At 34.8% G+C, this 25,439-nt stretch overlaps 1 protein-coding gene across 1 annotated transcript in view; it reads left to right on the top strand.

Annotated features, from left to right (window-relative positions):
* Positions 1-5,783: 5,783 nt before the first annotated feature.
* Positions 5,784-25,439, top strand: part of LOC111054087 (ras-specific guanine nucleotide-releasing factor 2-like) — a 432,594-nt gene continuing 412,938 nt past the window's right edge. Inside the window, exon 1 of the mRNA XM_039435485.1 lies at positions 5,784-5,917. The gene's annotated coding sequence lies outside the window, so the exon portion shown is untranslated. The remainder of the gene's footprint in view (positions 5,918-25,439) is intronic.

The raw sequence follows: 25,439 nt of genomic DNA, 5'->3' as shown, positions 1-25,439 counted from the left end.
TCTTCAGCGAGTTTCCACAGGGATGATACCTATTGCAATCGAATCTTTATATCATAAACCTACTATGTTCTGAACTTCGTGAGAATCGTTGGAGCTGTTTTCAAGATCCAGTGAAATACAAACATATAAACATCTATACATTTGAATATTTAAACATCTAAACATCTAAGCATTTTAACATCTAAACATAAGTTATGAACAGAAATTGCTCGTATAGGATAGACGTGAGTGAACACAGCCACTCCTATGCTCTACGATGTGTTTTTAGAATGTTGATCGCGAGCACAATCCAAACTGAAAGCTAAACATCGACCTGATCGTACTCTAGGCCGTCTGCACAATTCCAGTTCGAACGCAATCTCAGATTAAACTGGATTGAATCTATGGTAAGAATGGTTTTCTATAATTCATATCGAGATTGAACCACATCGATTCGAATCAAGTTTTATTGTTCACATCAGTCTAGAATAAAATACACTTTATCAACAAACAATCTCATCAGATAAATCATAGCCTAGTCAATGAAGCTATAGTTCAGCTATAATCCTCCGAAATCGACACCGATGTGAACATTGTTGAACTCGTCTTGTCCTCCCCTATCGATCTGTGTAGGTCTCAATGCTGGATTCCGCGGCCTATATACTAAAGTGACCCCTTTTTATTTATTAATTTCTATTCATTGATACATTTATCCAATGATACACTGAATACAATTCATTAGAATGATTTGGTTAACGATCAACAGGCACATCCCAAAACTGTTCCGAACTTTGATTGATACACTATAGTCCAAAGAGTAGGTTATGATTCATACACTTTTGAATTGAATTCCAAGCATTGAAGACGAAAATTTTTGAATTTAAATTGTTTGAAAACCAAATCAAATAACACTCATTAATCACTTAAAACGGTGAAATAATGATTTACTTTGACACTTTTGATCCACAAATTTTTAAATAAACTTATTTGTGGGAAGCACAGCTGTATCTTCACAGTGGAAGCTTGAACTGGATGGAATAATAATAATAGTATCGTGTGACCTGGCTGGCTCAGGTCTGGTGTCAGAGTTTTCAGGTTGCAACTGATCGATTTTAGGGCCTCTGACAAGACCTAACGACTGCTTTTCAGGCAGCCGGGACCGACGACTTAACTTGCCGTGTGCCTGGCATCTTCTGTTATCGAGAGACGACGAAATCATCATCTTTTTTTCCAAGGATGAATTCATGTCCTTTAGTGAGTTTTCCCAGGGATGAGACCTAGTGCAATCGAATTTTGATATCATAAACCTACTATATTGCAAATTTCGTGAAAATTGTTAGAGCCGTTTTCGAGATCCGTTGAACATAAATAACCATATAACCAGATTACCACATAACCAGATAACCAGATATAAAATAGAAAAATATAAACAGATTTACAGAAATTGCTCCCTCAATATAATAGGATAATGTTTTTGTCTTTTCGGTCTCAACATTCTATGGTTTTTCAAAGTTTGGGAGTTTCTGAATATTTGTGATTGATTTAATTCAATTTAAAAGTATTTCTCCAATTCAAAAGTGATTTTTGTCTGTTTTGAATTGTTAATCTAGTGTGTAACTGCAGAATGTTGAAGTGACATATAACCTAGACACATTTGGACTGTTGAATAAATAACAATTGGAACCGTTTTGTCTGTAAGTTGTGTAATTTTTCTGAGTGATTAAATAACTGAATAAATACTGTTGACCCTCATATTCCATTTCACGCAATTTATTTAATTTATTAGCCTCCATAGTGGATTTGTTTTTTCGCCCCACTTGGATGTAATGAGTTGGTTTTCGTGCGTCATATGGAGGCCGAAAGTGATTGTTTTCTGACCAGGCCGGTAAAAGTTTTACAGCCTTAGGGCTGTAAAATAACCTTGAAGTCAGCTGATTCTGATTTGATGTGAACGTGTTTACAAAATGGTTCATGAAACGGAATCAGTTTATGCTTCTAGAATTGAATAAGTAATCTGCAATAAGATACCATCATTTTATTTGGATGGATAGAATACAGATAAGATATAATATATTATAAACTATTCAAATCCGATTTTCAGAGTAGGATAGAACTTCTAACCTAAACTTCCGAAGTCAACGACAACAAGCATTGATGACGTTGACATTCAGATTGGCCAAATTTCAAGTGTGCTAAAACAGCTGATCAAAAAACTTTTCATTATTCGTGTTTATTATTCAAGAATCAAAACATTTATGATAATATCATCTTATTGTCATTTGGAAGAATGAAAAGTATAAACCCAACCTCTTACTTAATTAAACATAATCTTTTAGGTTATTTAGACAGATCAGAATAAAGAATGAAAATACTTGGACAATTTCCTGATATTCAGATTACCTCAGATTTGCTAGAGCTATGACCTTCCTGCTTTGCTTTCGGAAGTGCCTGATAAACAATTATTCTCATATTTATATTGTTTATTATTCTGTGTGGCGAAAAATAACGTTCTCATCATGGGCAAAAATGTTTTTCCGACTCTCAATCTTTTCTAGTCCTCTGCCTACGGCCTCGGACTTGAAAACCGATTTCGAGCCGGAAAAGTCTCATTTTTGGCCCTAGGTGCGAACTATACTATTACAAACATTGCTTTTCACATTCAGTACAATCATAGAGAAACAATAGCATAAACTATGCTAGCATAACTTATGCTATTGTTTCTCTATGATTACAACCCAACCTAATGATTACATATTTCTATTTATTTATTTATCACATTGTGTACAAATACTTAACATGAGGAAAGGCACAACAGGCTCATGCCTGTTTTACAGTGTAAAAAAAACAAACTAATTTATAATCTCGTGGAAATGTGCCTACATAGGTATTCAGTACAATCATATAGAAATAATAGCATAAGTAGATATCCCATGGTATAGGGCGTCTATGTCGCAACTTTTACTATTATCTCAAGCCGATAGTTCGTGCAATTCTTTCCCGTGAAGCAGTGTGACACTGGTAGTCTCTCATCCTAGTATGAGGAATGTATCAAGGTTCTGGGAGTTTCCATAGATAAGAATCTTAATTGGACCTATCATATCAACACCTTATCAAGGAGGATTTTCGCAACAATGCATCAATTCAAGAGATTGAGGAATTTCTCCCAACCAACCTCCGTGTTACGCTCGTTCGAAGTCTTGTCCTGCCCATTGTGGACTATGGCAGCATGGTCTACAATGACATGACTGAGGAACTTGATATGAGATTGCAGCGTGCATTGAACTATGCAGTTAGGTTCATGTATGATGCAAGAAGGGATGACCATATCACACCTTTCTATAGGAGACTGCAATGGCTGAAACTGAAGGACCGGAGACAGTACTTCATATTATGTCTTGCATATCACCTAGTTATCGAGGGTAAGGGTCCGCAGTATCTGAAAGAGAGATTCACCCCTCTTGCACACATCCACCACAGAAACACACGGCAGCACCAGTATTTCCTACAAATTCCACTCCACCGCACAGTTATGTATACAACTCCTCTTTTACTGTAGTAGCGTCTCGACTGTGGAACAATCTATCATCTGAGTTAATTCTCTCACCAAGCTTCTATTTGTTTAAATCGAGGCTTCTGTCATCATTAATAAATGATACCTTAGCATAAGTTCATTATGATTGGCAGGGTTTGGTGCATTCATGCTCTCATTTCATTGCTCCTATCTCATGTACAGTTTCATAATAGCTTCTCTTATTTTCTATTAAAAGTCTGAACACAATGTTTTGTAATAGGATCACCTTTATAGTTTATTCTTTACCTACTCCATCTACCCTCTATTGTATTGTATTATGGAGTTTAACATTTCATGGTATACTTTCATGATAAATTTCATTCCACATGGATGCAAATAACATCTTTTCTTTCCTCCAGTATTGCTAATGTGATGTAGTATAATGTTGATGGCTTAATAATTACTATATTATTTTCTTTGATACTGTATTTGTAATTGATTATACTGATGCAGAAGTGATAAATAATTATTTATCTCTCAAGTCTGATTTAATTTTATTGTCATTTTTGTAAACCATTTTTGTTAATTTTATTTTTGTATAGGCAAGAGCCTTGTAACAATTATCAATAAATATCTATCTATCTATCTATCTACCAGTGTCACACAGCTTCACGGGAGAGAATTACATGAACTATCGGCTTGAGATAACAGTAAAAGTCGCGACATAAACGCTCTATACCATGGGATATCTACTTATGCTATTGTTTCTATATGGTACAATATCATGTGATAATTATGTGCATATCATCATGAAATTAACTTGAGAAATGCAGAGAATCCAATGATATTGATATTTATTGATTGATATAGATGAATTCCTGATATTGACTGATAGGAAGGATGCTCTCTGCGAAGAGAGATGAGAAAAAGGAAAATATCAGCGCAGGGAAAAAGTTGTTGACAATAACATTTCGGATTCCACTTGCAGTGTTGTGAGATTTGCTGCTTGTTGAGGGTAGATAATTGGAGGTGAGAAGAATGGAAAAAAGAAATATGAGGGAAATAGGAATTGAAGGGTGTAAGAGTGGAAGCGTTAGAGAGGTCAAGAAAGGGAGAGAGAGAGTGATTGAGAGAGTGTGAGAGAGTGCGAAGTAGAGTGCGAGTACACAGGTAAGAGAGAGATAGTATGCAAGAGGAAGAAAGAGATTGTGATTGTAGGAGAATATGAAAGGACGAGCAGAACTTTGCAATTTGTGCCATCTTCAATGCAAAACGCTCACGGCAGTCGAGAAAATAAAAAAATAAAATAAGAAGGAGGAGTTGAAAGAGAAAAAGAAGGAGAAGAGGAAGTGGAGAAGGAAGAGAAGGAGGAGGAGGAGAGGAGGAGGAGGAAAAGAAGAAGAAGGAGGAGAAGTAGAAGAAGAAGAAGAAGAAGAAAAAGAAGGAAGAGATTGTGGAGAAGAAGGAGGAGGAGAAGAAGAAGAAGGAGAAGGAGAAGGAGGAGGAGGAGGAGAAGGAGGAGGAGAAGGAGAAGGAGGAGGTGAAGAAGAAAGGAGAAGAAGGAGGTGGAGGAGGAGGAGGTGAAGAAGAAGAAAAAGAAGAAGAAGAAAAAGAAGAAGAAGAAGAAGAAGAAGAAGAAGAAGAAGAAGAAGAAGGAGAAGAAGAGGAAGGAGAAGAAGGAGAAGGAGAAAAAGAAGAAGGAGCAGAAGTGAGTTTCACTCTATATAATATATAATATGTCACAAAATGATAATTAAAGTGTATAACCAATATATTTAATAATATAATATGTGATGATATGATAAATCGTGATTATAACAAGAGAAAAAGGTGTAATTTGAAGGCGGTTGGGAGAAATTTCTAGTTGGTTGGGGTGGGGAATTTCAAGTCTGTAGGGGGGGGGAGTTTCAAGGCGATAGGGGTAAATTTTGCAGGGTGATTGTCGCAACAAAGCAGTTGGAGGGGGCATAAATCCCTTCCCCTTCCATGAATCGCTGAAGAGGGGGGGTATGCAGAGCCTGCCCCTTGATTGCCATCCCTTAGAGTTGGGGTAGCATGGACCCCCGACCCCCACCACAACAGAGACCTGTTTGCTTCAGCCAGCTTCGCATCGCATTCGCATAACACTCGGCGCTCAGTTGATAGCCAGTACGTCGAGGCGTACGACTGACTACAGCTACCTGCCTGCACCACTTCATCAAGATCGACCGTTTTCATTCCACCGTTCTCATCATCCTTCATCTTCTCCTTTTTCTCCTCTTCTTCCTCTTCTACTACATCCTCCATCCTTTCCTGTAACCTCCACTCATCCACCCCACCGCAAACGTAACATTTTTAAAATTGGGAAACTTATAGAATGTTGAAAATAGTTGTAAAATCGGTCTGTGTGCGCTGCAGTGTCCAAGATCAGACGTCGCTTTGTCAAAGGTAGGTGCTGGTTTTCATTTCTCTATTCAATATTATAAGAATTGATGAATATTCATTGATAGTGTTACTTTTGCCAGTAGAGCGAAATTATTAAGCTATTTTTTGTGTAGTTGAGAAGTTGATATTGTGGTAATTATTCATATTGAATGAAAAAGACTAAGAAATTGTCAAAAAACCACTGATTTATTGATAATTAGAAAGACCGGTTTCGGTTATTACACCATTGTCAATCTCTAATAAACTAAAACTAAATACAAAAGCAGCGGAATTTAGCATTTGATATGCTATGCTATAAATTCTGCTGCTCTTGTATTTAGTTTTAGTTTATCAGAAATTGACAATGGTGTAATAACCGAAGCCGGTCTTTCTAATTATCAATAGATCAGAGGCTTTTTGACAATTTCTTGGTCTTTTTCATTCAATATTAAATTATTATTGAGCTTGGTTTACACCAAAGTTATTAACAACATGTATATTCCTCCGTCCTTATAGATTCTATTAGATTGAACATAACTTATCATACACATGAAGAGCATTATGTGTTTGTCAAGTTCCGTTCAATCTAATAGAATCTATAAGGAAGGAGAAATAAACATTTTGTTAATAACTTTGTTGTAAACGGAGCTTTACTTTGCTTGATATCATCACATGATCTTGTTAATTATATTTGTCTGTATACTTCTAAACTTTTGTTAACTTTATTATTGTTATTATTTTGTGATTGAAGAAATGTCTGTAGAATTATTTGGCGAATGAATTTTAATTTCAAATTCAATTTCATACAAAAATGTCGATCATTTCTAGAATATTCAACAAATTATATTGTGTAATAATTGCAAAACAGAGTTTAAAAGAATTCAGTGGAAGACTTGAGTATTTTTAGATATATTCACTTTAAAAAAAATGATGAATTTAAATGAATGGTTGGTCCAAGTTACCAGTTTTAATAGAATTTGATAAAATAAAAAAATTAAGAAGATGATTTTAATGATGACTTTATTCTCGATTCTTTTCATTCATCCATACAATCAGTACATCATTGAGTGGAAAGATGAGTTGACCTGCTATTTTTTCCAAATTTGAATAAAGCTGCGTTTACACCAAAGTTATTGACAGAATGTTAATAAATTTATCCTTATAGAGCCTATAAGATTCAACGGAACTTAACAAACATATATGCTCATCATGTGTAGAATCTATAAGGATTAAGTTATTAACATTTTGTTAATAACTTTGGTGTAAACGCAGCTTAAGTCTTGTAGTCTCATTTGTGTTCACTTCACAAATTTTCAGTCCTTGTATATTTTTACAGAGTAGACTTCCAAATTTAGATGCCATAGATGAAGTGATTCACATTATTATAACTAAAATGGGAAATATTCACATATTAAAGAAATCATTTTGAAGAAGTACCGGAAATCATACTTTATTCTGAAAGCACAGTTTAATTAATGACTGAAATGACTCAGCACACTATTATTCAAAAACATGTTCTTGCTGTAATTTTTCAAGTTTTTGTTACTTGGATTCGTATTATCAAGCTATTCAACTCAATACAATAGAATGGTCTAAAGTGATTTGTGGAATATGAATGCCTAAGGTTTAAATTTTAAAATGTTTGATGAAAAAATAATTGACCGAGCGAAGTGAGGTCTTGGATACAAGTCGACGGTTTTGCATTTCTCTTTATGTTTATATTTTTGTTTTTATGTTTTTGTTTATGTTTCGCTCTGCATTTACGGCGAAATGCAGAGATAGGTTTTCATGAAATTTGACAGGTATTTTCCTTTTTGAATTCTTCGCTGCCATTATATCGTGGACTTCACTATAGACGGCAAATGGAACATGTTTCTAGATCGTCTATTTATTGACCGAGCGAAGTGAGCTTTAAGATTGAAGTCGACGGATTTGCATTTCTCTTCATGTTTATATAATTATATGTTGCGCATTTACGGCGGAACGCGACAATAGATTTTCATGAAATCTGACAGGTATGTTCCTTTTTAAATTGCGCGTCCAAGTATACATAAGAATCTTTGGAATTTTGCATTTTAAGGATAATACAAAAGGAAAAGGAGTCTCCTTCTGACGCCAATATTACCGTATAAATCAGACTATAGAATTATTCATCATAAATCAGCTGTCGAGTGGACTATTAATTGCATGCAATGACGCATGCAATTAATAACTAAAATAACATACTATTGTCTCTCGACCTTTCTCTGCTTTCAACTTCGGCTGACCTGTTGCCAGTATGTCTTGAAGGAGATTAGCTTTTGATGTTAGAATTTTTTATACAACCCTAACAGTCATTAGCCGTTTCACACCGATATCTCGCCGACACGACATACAGACAGGATTTACTCTGATGGACAGTATAAGAGGAGGCTGTGATTCATAACTGCGCGAGGTCTACTCTTCATAGAACTACTAGTTGTCCATCGATACGTGAGATATGATTGCCTGTGGTTAGAATTAGGAGAATTTCAACAGATCGTGTCCATTAATCTATTTATTCAGGATACCGACGATCCCAGCAGAAAGAAAAACCATTCGTCCAAAACCGCATCTAATGTGAAGTCCAATTAAATACGAAGTGGCTTTGAAGAATTAAACAAACAACAGAATTGTTGGTACTGATGTTGAGAAATATGAAAATAGTAATGGCAAATTACAGAGTGACGGAGTCACGGAAACTGGCGTTTTTCAAAATTCCTTATATTTGAGAGTTATTCGTAGCGCAAAATTGATCATTAACATTATTCTAAACAAACCTAGACTGTACCTATTCTACCGAGATGATTTTTAGTTACTTCAAGCATAGAGAAACAATAGCATAAGTCATTGGTTCGCTATTATTTCTATTGAAACTTACGCTATTGTTTCTCTATGGAAGAAAAAGTTACAGTAGTAGGTCTAGTTTCTTATTTCCAGTTTAGTGTTTCTACTAATTCTTATGAGTCCATGAGGAAGTGGCCCGGAGTAAAGCTTATTATTTTAGTGCGTATTATCTTGTATAGATCAACTGTTTACTTATACAATCAATATTGTTGTGACATGTGACATATTTATTAGTGGTGGGCCTTGAATGATAATTATTGACAACTGAATTCAAAGTGCAAGAAAAATTGGATTCATATTTTATTATGTATCCAATTACTGTTTTTATATAATTGGCGTATTTTCATTACCTTCATAGAATCAATAGCGTAAGTTTCAATAAAAACAATAGCGAAACAATTATAAGTTATGCTATTGTTTTTCTATGCTTTGAAGTAATGACAATAACAATTATATAAAAATCAGAATTGAATTTAAGATAAAATATGAATCCCACGGTTTTTATATAATTGGCGTATTTTCATTACCTTCATAGAAACAATAGCGTAAGTTTCAATAAAAACAACAGCGAAACAAAAACTTATGCTATTGTTTCTCTATGCTTTAAGGTAATGACAATAACAATTATATAAAAATCGTAATTGAATATATATGATAAAATATGAATCCCATTTTTCTTGCACTTTGAATTCAGTTGTCAATAATATTATCATTCAAGGCCCACTGCTAATAAATATGTCACATATCACAACAATATTTATTGTTTAATGAAACAGTTGATCTATACAAGAAAATAAGCACTAGAATAATAAACATTAATCCTGACCACTCCCTCATAGATTCTAAGAATCAGTAGAAACACTAAACTGGAAATAAAAAACTAGACCTACTATAACTTTTTCTTCCATAGAGAAACAATAGCATAAGTTCCAATAGAAACGATAGCGAACCAATAACTTATGCTAATGTTTCTTTAGGCTTAAAGTAACTAAAACGCATCTCGGTAAAGTACAGTCTAGGTTTGTTTAGAATAATGTTAAGTCAGTTTTGCGCTACAAATAACTCCCCAAATATAAAGAATTTTGAAAAACGTCAGTTGAGTTTTGAGATGAGTAGAAAAACTAAACTATAAATGGAAACCTGTACCTACTGTAACATTCTCTTCCATATCGACGTATGAGGCTCGAGATCTCTGATCTAACTACTGTTTGCAAGGCCAATTCTTTTTGATAGATTTGTTAAAAGTGGACTCGCTTACAATTTTTGTTTATATTTTTCTCTCTTTTTCTACCTTCTTCTCAAATTCTTCCCTTTTCCGCTCCTCTTCACTCTTATTCCTTTCCATTCCTTATTTATACACCCTCCACTTGCCTACATGAGCATGAAAATCTCTACAATTAATGTTCAGTAGCATTTCCACCTAAAATTGAAAAGAAGCTTAAAATACGAGAAAATGCGATTATTCAATAATTGCAAACTATTGGCAACTGTTGATGCTATTAAATCATTCACTATGAAGAGATGGCAGATCTCGTATGCCTCCAGCGTTATTGTCCTGTCACCAGTTGGCTCAGATCTTTGAATAGTAGACCTGAGATGCGCGTGAACACTAGCGTTGGGTGAACAATTTTCTTAACGACAAGGAAAGTTGTGTGAGTGCGCCACACCAAATTTTTTATCATTAGGAATCTATTTCTGATTATGATGTTTTCTATTCTTATCTCTTTTATGTATTATTGTGCTATATTGACTACAATTATAGAAGTTATATCATTGTGCGAGATCTCAATTGAAATTGAGATTATCTTTATTCTTCTTCTTAGAATAAAGTACAACCAATATACATATTATATACAAAACTTGAAGAAGGTTCCTCAATGGGCAAAGACTGTGTGCGAGGAACGAGAAGAAGTTACTGTCAATGAAGTTACTGTTGATGGCTGAATTGGAAATTACATGTGTTTCAACATACAAAAGGAGCATTGTTATTAGGTATACCTGGAAATCTATATGAGATTTCATGCGCTTTTTGTGGTCTCAGGATGTAGAGCACACAATAAGTAGTAGTTCTGTGAACAATAGACCTCGCGCTCAGTAAGTTACATTGACCTGTTGTTATGTTTTCTCAAAAATTGATAAATAATTAATCAATTTAAAATGTTTAGAAAAATCCTAAATGAACATAGAGCTTTCTGTCCTTTCGTACCGTGACGTGTCGTCCCGGAATGTGAGTGTGAGCGCTGTTATCAGGTCTGGCTGCAACTGTCTACAACGTTGATGGAAAGATACATTTTCAATAATAATATGTTCGATGTTCTTGAACGGGTAAGTAGTATTATAGTCAACTGTCTACTAACGTTGATGGAAAGATACATTTTCAAGATGTTCGATGTTTTTGAACGGGTAGTATCCACTATACAGCTGATTTATGATGAATAATTCTATAGTCCGATTTTCACGGTAATATTGGCGTTAGAAGGAGACTCCTCTTCATTTTTTATTATCCTTAAAATGCAAAATTTAAAAAAACCTTATATATACGTCGACGCAAAATTCAAAGAGGAACATACCTGTATAATTTCATGAAAAACTATTGTCGCGTTTCGCTGTAAATGCGGAACATAAAATAATATAAACATAAAAACATATAGAGAAAAACCGTCGACTTGAATCTTAGACCTTACTTCGCTCGGTCAATAATGCTCAGAATGATTTTGACTAATAAATCTAGTATAAGTCAACACAAATGATGAAATCGGATGATACTGTCGAATAAAGACTGTAATCCAACCTAATTTGTTTCTTACTTTGAATATTACTCATTTTCGAATTTTAATAGGCTACTCATTGAAGATGGAGAGCTCCAAATGATCATCCACATTCCATTCAAAAATCTGATAATATAAGACAGAGGCGAGAGTCTCATCCTCAGCTGATGTTATGAAATGATGAAAGAACTGTAGTAATTGCACGCAATGAATTCTTCAGCTGGCTAGATGATAAATCTCAACAAATTTTTTCCTAATTTTCTTATATCCTAAAAAAGGACGAAGGAGTAAGTCAATTTCGTCGCCAAAGACTTCGATCTGTAAAAAGGTTCAAAGAATACGTGTTCAAGAGTTTAAGCTGATTGATCAATTCTTTCTAAAGTTAGAGTAGAACATACAAATAGACGGACAACGATTTAGACCTTCAGTAAGTCGAAAGTAAGAATTTGCTAACGCTCGTTGAGTGAAAATTCATTTTCAATGGACGCGACTACCAAAAGGTTGAATCAAATGCAACTCGCCTGAAATCCGTTATAGATCACTTCATGAGACAACTTTGTTCATGAACGACTTTGACCTTGAGTGAGTCAAAAGTGAGAACTCGCTAGCGTTCGTTCAATTATTAGAGATTGAAAAATCATCAATATAAACATGAAATAACCTGATCATCTTTTTCTAATAATCTGTATTTACTAATTCAGTTTGCATGAATTCAAAACTGTACCTCTACGTCAAGATCTTCTGAGTCGTCAATATCATAGATAAACAATAGCGTAAGTAGATATCCCATGGTATGGGGAATTTATGTCGCAACTTTTACTGTTATCTCAAGCCGATTAAAATGAATGAATCAAAATGAATGGGGTTTCAACTGGCTTGGCACCAACTCAAGTTAATAAAATAAATGTTATACAAAATATAATGAACAAAACGATTATTGTGAATTTTTACTGTTTTGTTGGGGTGATGGTGTATGAACGGCACAATTTGAGAGACTACCAGCGTCACATAGCTGCATAGGAAAGAACTACGTGAACTATCGGCTTGGGATAACAGTAAAAGTTGCGACATACACGCCCTATACCATGGGATATCTACTTATGCTATCGTTTCTCTACGTCAATATCCTGTAATTAGAGGTTAGCGAGTTGTTCTTTCAGCCCGGAAAATCAGTGTCAATGCAGTTGAAGTAGAATGTTCTGACTACGAAAGTGAAAAGCAACTTTCCTCGGGCTTCTGATTTCTTGATGCTGATAATCGCTAATTTCTCTAATCGTACAATCGCTTATTGTACAATCACTAATCGTACAATCGCTAATCGTACAATCACTAATCGTACAATCGCTAATCGTACAATCACTAATCGTACAATCGCTAATCGTACAATCACTAATCGTACAATCGCTAATTGTACAATCGCTTATCGTACAATCAGTGACCGAAACTTTGGGACCAGGTATTTTTCCACCAACCAGGAGAAAGAGGAATTCTGCCACCAAGTTTGGGGTCTCCTCCTGAGAGGTGATTGGCAAACAATAGTCGGTCCTTTCGACAGGTTCTCACATACTCCTGTCACCGAATATAAACCACAGAAATAATAGCTCATGATTAATCACTCAAAAATAATTCTGAGTACTGAGTATTATTTTCTGATCAAGCATTTGTACAGCATTCATAACGTTTCTTATATTACCCATAACTGTTGCAAGTGGTGAAAAGTCTTTTTCCAAACTGAATCAATTAAGAACTACTTAAGGTAGTGGTTCTCAAAGTGTGGGGCGCGACCCTCAAAGCTTTGTTGGAAAATTATTTAAATTTACTTCTAAAATAATTATGATGAGCAATCTTTCTACTTTAAAAATTCTACTTAGAAATATTTTAATGAGAACTTGAATGGTTTGACATGGATTCAAAATCAGTTCAAATTCTCAATCAATGAAACAACATCATCTCCCTCAACATCATAGAACATGAAAATCTCATTGATCTCCAAGGTGACTATGCGCTTAAAATGAAGTTTGAAGAATATTCTCTCACATCCTTTTGAATTGGTGTGCAAAAGGAACATCCAATTTTCAGTGGAAAGGCATTGAAGATATTGACTCCATTTGCGACAGCTTATTCGTGTGAAACGGGGGCGCGACAGTCGAGACAGTAGAGGACTGTTTTCCAGTCCTCTACGGTCGTAGGCCTCGACTGTCGGGAGTGTACGAAAATTGAAGAATTGAAACTGGGTTTTCTTCTCTAGCTGCCATGAAAAGTAAATTTACATCAAGACTGGATGAGACCCAGGAGCTTTGAGTAGCGTAATCATAGCTGACACCTCTTTTCAACAAACTCTGTGCGAAAAAAACAAGCTCATCCTTCACATTGAAGCTCTTTTTATTGTTAATTGCTATGAGATACGAAAGTAACAACTATGTACTATAGTAGCTATAACACCTGAATAAATTATAATTATTGTTTGTATAGAATTTGTTGTTATACGCTTATACATGAAGAGGGCACGGCTTACATCTGAATTTTGCAGGGGGTGGGGGCTTGAAGTTAAAAGTTTAAGAACCACTGACTTAAGGAATTCTATGTCCAATACTAGACTGTGTGATCTTAGTTTGATAAGCATTGGACATGAGAGAGCTCGGTCTTTAAATGTAAAAAAGTTAGCTAGACGGTTACTAGAAACAAAGAACCGTAGGGGCCTTGTCAGGGAATAGGAATGGTTTATCTACTGAGTAGATAAATTATTATCTACTTGATAGGTAAATCATTCTACTGAGTAGATGGACAATCTTTTTTATTAAGGACATATTCAGAATGCTTCTCTTGCAATATGTTTTTAGAACTCCTTGCGATTTTCTCCCCCAACGCTTTTGTCACTGAATAGAAATCATTTATAGATTCATTTCCAGAGTAGGGTTTTATAAATTGATATTCCCCTCATAAAGAAGTGGGAATAATATGTAACTTTGAGATCTAAATGATTAAATTTGAAAACTATATTGGAAATATCAGCAGTACGTTGGGTAGAAAAGCTAGAACAAACACAATTATGAAATTTTATAAGGTAATGGCCGCTCCAGTCTTCCTCTAGCCTACGGTAGTGACATGGTTGACAACGAAGCCATTTGAAAGTAGAATGCAGGCAGCCGAGATGAGATTTCTCCGAAGAGCCAAAGGGTGTTACTGAAGAGATCATTTCAGGAATATAAGGAAAGAATTTAATATCTGCAGCATGAATGAAAGAGTTTCGGAGAATCGGCATCAATGTCAGTTGAGAGAATCCCAATAAGGGCCGGTTTCCGAGCTCGGGATTCAGCCAAGTTCTGAAGTCAGAAAATTGGCTTTCCGAAACGGGGCGTAGTCGTGGTCCACGATAAAATTAAATTTCGAAAAACTACAGAATTAAACACAAAATAAAATAAATAAAAAATAGTGTAAAGTTTCAGCTATTTTGAATTATTTGGAAATGTTTCATTTCGTCAAGGAAAACGTTTCCAATTATAGAAATGAGTAAATGAAGATTATTTTACTACGCCTACGCCCCGTTTTGGAAAGCCAATTTTCTGACTCCAGCTGTTTAAAATTAAGAACTTATCCAAATCCCGAGCTCGGAAACCGACCCTAAAAGTCTTTAATTATTATTAAAAAAAGAGATGTTGGCAGACCACGCAAGCGGTGGCAATAATAGGATTTTTTTCATGTTTATTTGAATGATTGGCTAGATGTGAGTCGGAACAGGATATATCCTAATCCTTGTTTGTGAGAAGAAGAAGGAGAAGGAGAAGAAGAAGAAGGAGAAGGAGAAGATGAAGAAGAAGATTGATTAATTGTTTTCATTTTGTGCCAGATCTAGATAGACCCATTGCACATCAAAATATTTTACGTCAGAGATTTTATGTAGCATAAGAAAATAATAATACAGAATAATATAATGATATTCTGTATAATAATACAGAAATTATGAACATAATAAAATTCACGCAAAAAATAAAGATATGAGACTAAGAACGACTAAATAGAATATAAATAATTCAATAACTATATGTGTAAGAGAAATACAAAATAATAATGGACTGGAGACTGAATTAGGTCTTAATAAAGGGATAGAAAGTGTACCATTTGCAATATTCAACTGAAATACACAATGGAAAGAAAAGAATTCTGATTGATTAGAATTAGACGATGAGGACTGATCACTCATCAACTCCAAGCAAGAAGAAGAAGAAGAAGTAGAAGAGGAGGAGGAAGAAGAAGAAGAAGAAGAAGAGAAGAAGAGAAGAAGAAGAAGAAGAAGAAGAAGAAGAAGAAGAAGAAGAAGAAGAAGAAGAGAAGAAGAGAAGAAGAAGAAGAAGAAGAAGAAGAAGAAGGAGGAGGAGGAGGAGGAGGAGAGGAGGAGGAGGAGAAGAAGAAGAAGATAGAAAAAAAGACGAAGTATATTGAATAATTAATATTCATAAATAAGTTTATGTGAAAAGGCCTGCAACTGACATTCTACTTCCATGTGTTCAACTACTTTGAGTCAAACTACTGTTGGAGATTGATTGATTGATTGATTGATTGATTTTAATTTGACACCTGATTCCACCTGCGAAGACCCATCCTCTCTTATGTCGGAACCCTTCAGTCCCCAAAAGTATTTGTCCCAAAACTCCTACCACCTGTCAGTACAATCAACATCTGAAGTGGAATGTGTACATATTGATAATATGTGTAGAAAAATGAATTATATTATTCATAAATTCTACAGATTAAGCAGTGTTGGAGATTTAAAGTTATTGATGATGGTCTATTCGGCTTATGCCCAATCCATATTTCAGTATGGTATAAGGGTTTGGGGGTGCCTTAGACACTCATTTTAATAAAATAGGTGTGATTCAGAGGCACATACTAAAAGCTGCTCTCCAAAGGCCGAGACGATAGCCCAGTCAATTACTTCATGAAGAATTCCCGGTTCTGACAGTGAGACAACTCTATGAAAGAAATTTAATACTTTATATTAATAGATACAAAAATACATTCACTCCATACTTTCCAGCTTAAAATTTCAGATCGCCATCAAATTACCGTATTTCCAGGACAGACCTAATAGTATGCCGTAGACAGTTCCCCTATGTAGTAAATAAATTAATTAACCTGTTACCCAAAAATTAAATTTCAGATAGCATCACTTAATCAAGTACTAAAAAAATAATTGATTGGATCAAATCAACAAATGTTTTTCACCAAATTCACAACACAATTTGATTTTTTTCTCTAGTATTGCCATCAAACTTACATACAGTATAAATATGTGTTTTCCCCACTTTCACCTTGATTGAATTGTATAGTTATAATTATAATAGTTCAGCTTACCTTGTTGAATCAAAGTTTTTCTATTGGAAGTAATAGTATCGTTTTCTGTTTTGGTACTCGTCACCGGCACTCAAACTGTGGTTTTGCTAGTTTCTTCGAATTAGTTGACCAAGCGAAGTGAGGTCTAAGATTCAAGTCGACGGTTTGGCATTTCTCTTAATGTTTAAATGTTTCAATGTTTAAATGTTTAAATTATTGTTTATATGTTGGGCATTTACGGCGAAACTCGGTGATAGATTTTCATGAAATTAGACAGGTATGTTCCTTTTTTAATTGCGCGTCGACGTATATACAAGGTTTTTGGAAATTTTGCATTCCAAGGATAATATAAAAGGAAAAAGGAGCCTCCTTCATACGCCAATATTAGAGTGAAAATCAGACTATAGAATTATTCATCATAAATTAGCTGACAAGTGATTACACAGATGTGTGGAGAAGCCAGTCTATCGCTGTATTTCCATAAGGTCTATAGTTTCAATCAGGTACTTGTGGATGAGAATACTGCGTGAGGTCTACTGTTCACAGAACTGCTAGTATATTACTAGTAGTTCTGTGAACAGTAGACCTCGCGCAGTTATAACGACGTCTCAAACCATAAGCACATCCACACTGATACACTAACTATTTATTTGATCAGATCATGCTTACACAAGATTTAATTATCATATAAGTTAATGCTTTCCGGAATTCAGCGCGAGAAAACCAGAAGACATCTAGGCGCCCAGACGAGCTGTTATAAGTTCTTTGCATCCTATTTAATAGTGCATAAAAATTGCATTCAATGAGGCATGTAATTTATACAACTGTTGATTTTTTACCAAGTTACATTGAGATAGTGAATTGCATGCGTCATGGCATGCAATTAATAGTCAACTCGACAGCTGATTTATGATGAATAATTCTATAGTCTGATTTTTACGGTAATATTGGCGTATGAAGGAGGCTCCTTTTTCCTTTTATATTATCCTTAAAATGCAAACTTTCCAAAAACCTTGTATATACGTCGACGCGCAATTTAAAAAGGAACATACCTGTCAAATTTCATGAAAATCTATTTCCGCGATTCGCCGTAAATGCGCAACATATAAACATTTAAACATATAAACATTCAAAAATTTGAACATTTCAACATTTGAACATTAAGAGATACCAAACCGTCGACTTGAATCTTAGACCTCACTTCGCTCGGTCAATTATGTTGAAAATATACTTCTTATACTAAAGTATTACATTTTGTAATCTGTATTTATTTGTGAACATTTTTTTGTAAGGCAATGAATTTGATTTGATTTGAACTCCTTTCCTTTCTCATTCTCCTATTTACATCTCTATCTCTCACTCTCATCTTCAGTACTGATTACTTCTAGAGCATGACACAGCGTATTTGTATAATACAGTTTAAATAAACAAGGTGAAGCCCTCACTCAAGCATAGTGTGTTAGAAGTACTTTAATGTGGCCAACGGGCATATTGATGACTCAGAGTGCTTCTGCTCTAATTTAGTTGCTGCTACTTTGTGGGAGAGACAAAGAGAGAGTGGGAGAGAGAAAGGACTCTAGCGGAAGTCAGAGCTCTAGAAATTACACCACAGCAAGCATAGCATGTGCATCGTACCTTGCAACCACTTCATCGCTGGCAGAGAAGCTTATATTGCTGCTTACTTCGCGACGGTAGCTTGAATTTGCTTCAGTTACCGCTCTTGCTAAATATATACTACTTCAACTGAAAGTAATTCAGCTATAAGCTGTTCACAAGAAAGGGTGAATCACACCGAGTTTTGGAAACGAGACGGGGCCGCCGAAAAACAATAGATGGACAGGTAGAAATATCAGTGACTCTTTAGCGGTCGCCTATTGTTATTAAATTTCGACATTTTCGTGGCCTATTGTTGATGAATCATAAGTTTTCCACTCAGTGAATAGGCCTTTATTGGTGAACCATTTTGTTAACCTCCAGAATACAGTAAGTTAATTTTGTTAAGAGATGTAAGATAAAAACTGTTAAGAGATAAGAGATAAATACTGTTAAGAGATGACAGATTATTTCTGTCATATCTGTCTCTATACTGTTGATTGATTGATTGAGTACTTTATTTATGTAGATTACAATATATACTGGCTTATACACTTATATACAATAGCTTACAATACAGCAAAATTATAGATGAATTTACATAATATAGACTAGGAAAATAACTATTGAACTGTATATGATATGAAAAAGCAATTTGTAATATAATAACTATAGATAATAATCATATTGTTATGCATCTACATAAATTGGCGGAGCTTTGGACATATCAATGTCCATTCCTTGGGAAGGATAATAAAAATATCCTCCCCACTAACTCTCTACCAAAACGTTAATTTCGTTATTTAAACTAAGGATTTATTTATTAATGGAAATATTGTAAAAGTTTTAATCAATATGAATATTGAAGAGAAAAAAAACAGAAAATTGATAAAGTAAAATAATTATATAGGTAGATAAGATCAAATAATTGATTAATAAAATGAATTAGGCTGAAAGTAGATCAGGGTTATCAAATTTCAGTAATATACAGCAGTATGTAGTGGATAATTGAAATAACATGAGTTTATATAATATATATATATATATATATATATATATATATATATATATACAATTCGTTCTATAACATGGTTTAAAGGTTTATATTGGTGGAATGGGTGAGGGATGGTTGTCATGTGATCGTTCTAGGGCCGGACAGTTTCAGTCATTTGTTCCAAAATATGTTTTTTCAAAGTCAGGTTGAAGCTCGCTCGGCTCTCGATAGACCTGATAGAAACAGGAAGTGTATTCCATGCACGACAGGCACTGACTAAGAAGGATTTTGTGAAAATAGTAGTTCGATGATTGGGTATCCTTAAAGTACTTTCTCCGGTTCTAGTATGTGAAGCATCTATCCTCCTACCTTCAGAGACAAATTTGAAATCATCTTTAAAATAGTTCGGATTACCGTATTTCAAGATATCTCTAACAAGCTTGACTATTCGAAAAAGCCTCTGATCGGGAAGCTTCAATGTTGAACTAGCAATGTGGGCTGGGGTGATATGATCATGGCGTTGGAGAGAGTAGACGAAACGTAGACAATAATTTTAGCAACGCTGTAGTTTATCATTCAGAGTGACTTGCATATCAGAATTACAATACATTAAATGTGGGGAGATGAGAGATTGAACCAATAATAATTTAATGTTTCTAGGGAGAATATCGTGCATTTTCTCCAATGCATGCATGGCTGAGAATACCTTTTTACAAGTTTTGTTCACTTGTTCTGACCAGTCAAGAGTATTATTCATAATAATGCCTAAATTTTTAACTGAGCTACAGTAAGGAATGTCATTACCGTCTACACTAATTTTGTGAATCGATTCAAGGTCAAGAGGTACTGTTAAGAGATAGAAGATAAATACTGTCAAGAGATGACAGAATATTTTTGCCTCAAGGTGAAATTAGCGGTAGCCTATAGTGATTGGATAAACATAAACATTACTATCGATGATAAGTACAAATTTAGTTAAACTAAGATCATTTAAACAATATTAAAAATCTGGTGTGATGCACTCACACAACTTTCCTTGCCAGTTATGAAAATTGATCAACTGACGCTAGTGTTCCCGCGCATCTCAAGTCTACTTTTCTAAGATCAGAGCCAGCTGGTGACAGGACAATAGCGCTGCAGACACTCGAAGTCTGCTAAATCTTCAAAGTGAATGATTTAATAGAATCAACAGTTGCCAACAGTTTGCAATTGAATAATCTTATTTTCTCGAATTTCGAGCTTATTTTCAATTTTAGTTGGAAATGCTACTGAACATTAATTGTAGAGATTTTTATGCTCAATCTTTTCCACTTGATTTTTTTTTGTTTAAATTCTATCTGAAGCCTGATAATTGGGAATCTAAAATCAAACTTTGCATAGATGGTGCAGTGCTCCTAAAATTTTAACAGATATGACACTTGTGGCAGTTGATAGAGCTTATCAATGACCTTTCTAGGTATGAATTTGATCAAAATCGTTGGAGCAGTTTTTGAGATAATCGTGAAAAACCCTGTTTTTAACAACATTTTCGCCATTTTAGCCGCCAAATGGTGATAGGGCAAGGAAAGTAATAATGAAACTAGCACCTAACACCATGAACTCACCATAGTTCTGACTTCGAAATCTTAGAAACTCTTGGGAACCTAAAACTTGTGGACAATTTATCATGGAGATGAACGTTGAGAACTTATGTGTTTTGAATTGTAAATTGGAGAATTTTGAAGTGACACATAACCCAACTACATTTGGACTGTTGTTGACCGAGCGAAGTGAGGTCTAAGATTCAAGTCGACGGTTTATATGTTGCGCATTCACGGCTAAACGCAGTAATAGATTTCCATGAAATTTGACAGGTATGTTCCTTTTCAAATTGCGCGTCGACGTATGTACAAGGCTTTTGGAAATTTTGCATTTAAAGGATAATATGAAAGGTAAAAGGAGCCTCCTTCATACGCCAGTATTGGAGTAAAACTCAGACTATAGAATTATTCATCATAAATCAGCTGTTTAGTGGACTATAATACTACCCGTTCAAAATCATCGAACATCTTGTAAATGTATCTTTCCATCAAAGTTAGTAGACAAATTTATTGTCTAGTTGGGTTGATTGGATTGGCGTATCGACGACAGCCAGACCTGATAACAGCGCTCACACTCACATTCCGGGACGACACCGTCACGGTACGATAAGAGAGAAAGCTCTATGTTTATTTAAGATTTTCTCTAGACATTTTAAATTGATAAATCATTTATTATTTTTTGAGAAAACATAACAACAGGTCAATGTAACTTACTGAGCGCGAGGTCTACTGTTCACAGAACTACTAGTATAAATTAGAATTGGAACCGTTTTGGGCCTTTTAGCCTGTGGTACTTTCCTGTAAGTTGTGTAATTCTAAATGATAGAATAGATAAATAAAATAATGAAGGATAAGAATAAGGTGTCAGTAGTTCTATCAAAAAACGTTTCATACTACACTATGATAGCCTATGTGTTCTTGAAACGGAGTGGAAAAAATTCCATAGACGGACGAATAAACTGTGTAAAACTGGCTGAGACTGTAGTTATGAGATCTGTCAACTTGCTTGAACGCAGTAGCGTAGCCAGGATTTTGGAATGGGTGTACTAAAACCTTTGGGCCTGCCATAGTGACCAACTTTTGTAATTCCTAGTTACCCTACCAACATGTAGTGAGTGGTGGTAAGATTATGATTGTTGTGTAATAGAGAAAGCAACAAGGAGAACGGTGAATACTTGAATTGATTTTTTTAGAAATTCAGTCACATGAAACTCATTTGATACTAAGAAAAATTGGTAATGAATCCAATCTTAAATTATTAGGTGAAATGTTGTACTTCTAATGTTTAAGAATCCAATGTGGTACTTGGAATGTGATGTGTTTGAATCAACTCTTAAATTAGGCAAAATGTGGTACTCCTAATGTTTCAGAATCGAATGTGGTTCTGTGTTCGAGTCAACTCTTAAATTAGCCAAAAGGTGGTACTTCTAATGTGTTAGAAGCAAAATGGGGTACTTCCGTGTCGATTTTCTGATAAAAAACGTGGAAAATGTCTTAAGTTCTTCGTTGGGAATAGTATAATGAGAGTGTGGGTATCATAGTTCCGGAAAATTCTAGACACTTTGGTGATAGAATCAATCCGATATCTTTCACTATAACTAAATAGAAACCAATATGGAAAATTAAGACAATTATGGCCGCCATCCTTAGTTTTTAAAAGATGATGAATATTTTTCTCGTTTCCTTCATCAATATTCTTATCCGGCTCGTTGTGACGGCGAGATTGAGACCATTTGCAAGTCTCTCTTATGCAGTATTCATAAAAAAAAAACAATTTTATGTTTCTAGCTTTTGTTTCCTTATGCGTGTGGAATAACGCACCAGGAATCATGCAAGGTTTTCTTTCGAGAGCGCTGGAGAACAATTTTATTGACTAACAGCGCGTGAAGATATATATGATTTCAAAGCTGGGAAATCGATCTCAATCTCGTAAATTCAACATCAAACTGTATGCGTTGAAAAATTATAATAGGAAGAAACTTGAGAACGACTAAAAGTAGGGGATTTTCAATGTCAACCCACTTGAAAAAAGCTCAAACACTGAACATTTTCAGGAAAAGAGTCAAAAGTTGTTTGTTATCTCAGTATCCCTATAGTAGCCGAACCGTTATTAACTGATTGAATGACAACTATGAGCTATTGGGAGAATAAAATTTAATCTGATTGTGAGGGAAAATATTCTGGCATGTGGCAAAAAAAGTAAAACGCCTCTCTTGTGTTGATTTTCGTTCATTTTTTCAAATTTCATTGATTACTGCTTTCATATAGGATCAAGCTGTAACTGACATATTTATTAGTTTTTTTTATGAGTGCACTCGTTACCATGCATGCTTTCCCTCCCACTTTCTCTAATATTTACTCTCTTCTCTCTCTACCTTGCTTTCCACTGTTCCAGGAACCTTTCACTTGAAACACCAAACTGTTTTCGCCCTTTAATATTGACAACCTAGTGAGTTTTCTAAAACTTTGTCTCCGTTTTGTTTTTGCGTGGGTTCAGATTACACATCAAAGTTATTTCAATATATTGCCAATGATATTTTTCTGCATTTATCCTAGAAATTCTATACTTTCTGTCTTCACCACGTCAGTTATAAATCGGAATTGTTTTTCAATTTTTTCTATGGTTTTCGCTGTTATTCACATGAGATCAGACTGCTATGAACATTTGAAAACAAATAGCAGCTAGTTGATAAACTAGCAGCTTGTGATGGAAAATGAAATCGAATATTCAAAATTGATAAGCTGTATTATATTCAGCTTGTTTATTCTAGATTGATGGCGTGGATGATGACACAAATTTGTATTTGTAGAACGATTTTATGGAAAAACGATGGAAAAATGACACTCGTTCAACAGTATATGGTGGAAATCAGTTTTTATAACCATTCGTTGTCATTGAGATGTGAATGAAAGACTTAAACCATTTCGAAATGTGTTTCACTCACAGTGGAATTTGTTTATAAAATCTATATAGTGAAATTACGTTTTAAAATCAGTGGAAATGAAAGGAAGGCATTGCTTTTACTTTTTATTTTTCCAGAGGCTCCTAGAGATATCTTTGATTCAGGTCATCTGATCCGATACTTCAATTTTTTTTGATTTAGAAGTATTTTTTTAATTCAAGAATGATTTTTGTGTGCTTTGAATTGTAAATTGAATGTGTAATTGAAGAATGTTAAGTGACACATAACCTAGCTACATTTTGACTGTTGCATAAATTAGAATTGGAACCGTTTTGGGCTTATAAGCCTGTGGTACTTTTCTGTAAGTTGTGTAATTCTGAATGATTGAATGAATAAATAATAACATTATGCAGAAAAAAATATATTCAAAATTAGAAATTTGATTAGAATTATAGAATGGAATTGAACAATTGAAATGGAATTCATTAAGAAATTTCGTATGGTGCTGATTGCTGGATGTATCTGGATGATTGTTGGATGTATATGGATGTATCCGGATGATTGCTGGATGTATCTGAATGATTGCTGGATGTATCTGGATGTTTTCTGGTTGTATCTGGCTGTATCTGGATGATTGCTGGATGTATCTGGAGGATTACTGGATGTATGTGGATGATTGCTGAATGTATCTTGAGGATTACTGAATGTATGTGGATGATTGTTGGATGTATATGGATGTATCCGAATGATTGCTGGATGTATCTGGAGGATTACTGGTTGTATCTGGATGATTGTTGGATGTATATGGATGTATCCGAATGATTGCTGGATGTATCTGACTGTATCTGAATGATTGCTGGATGTATCTGGGTGTTTTCTGGTTGTATCTGGCTGTATCTGGATGATTGCTGGATGTATCTGGATGACTGCTTGATGAATCTGATTAATTGCTGGATGTATCTGGCTGTATCTGGATGATTTCTGAATGTATCTGGAGGATTACTGGATGTATGTGGATGATTGTTGGATGTATATGGATGTATCCGAATGATTGCTGGATGTATCTGGTGGATTACTGGATGTATCTGGATGATTGTTGGATGTATATGGATGTATCCGAATGATTGCTGGATGTATCTGACTGTATCTGAATGATTGCTGGATGTATCTGGATGTTTTCTGGTTGTATCTGGCTGTATCTGGATGATTGCTGGATGTATCTGGAGGATTGCTGGCTGTATCTGGAGGATTACTGGATGTATGTGGATGATTACTGGATGTATGTGGATGATTGCTGGATGTATCTGGAGGATTACTGGATGTATGTGGATGATTGCTGGATGTATCTGGAGGATTACTGGATGTATGTGGATGATTGCTGGATGTATCTGGAGGATTACTGGATGTATGTGGATGATTGCTGGATGTATCTGGAGGATTACTGGATGTATGTGGATGATTGCTGGATGTATCTGGAGGATTACTGGATGTATGTGGATGATTGCTGGATGT

This window comes from Nilaparvata lugens, chromosome 9 (genome assembly GCF_014356525.2).
Source record: "Nilaparvata lugens isolate BPH chromosome 9, ASM1435652v1, whole genome shotgun sequence".
Taxonomy (NCBI): Eukaryota; Metazoa; Arthropoda; class Insecta; order Hemiptera; family Delphacidae; genus Nilaparvata; species Nilaparvata lugens.
The sequence above is the reverse complement of the archived record's forward strand: the minus strand, read 5'-3'. Positions and strand labels throughout refer to the sequence as shown.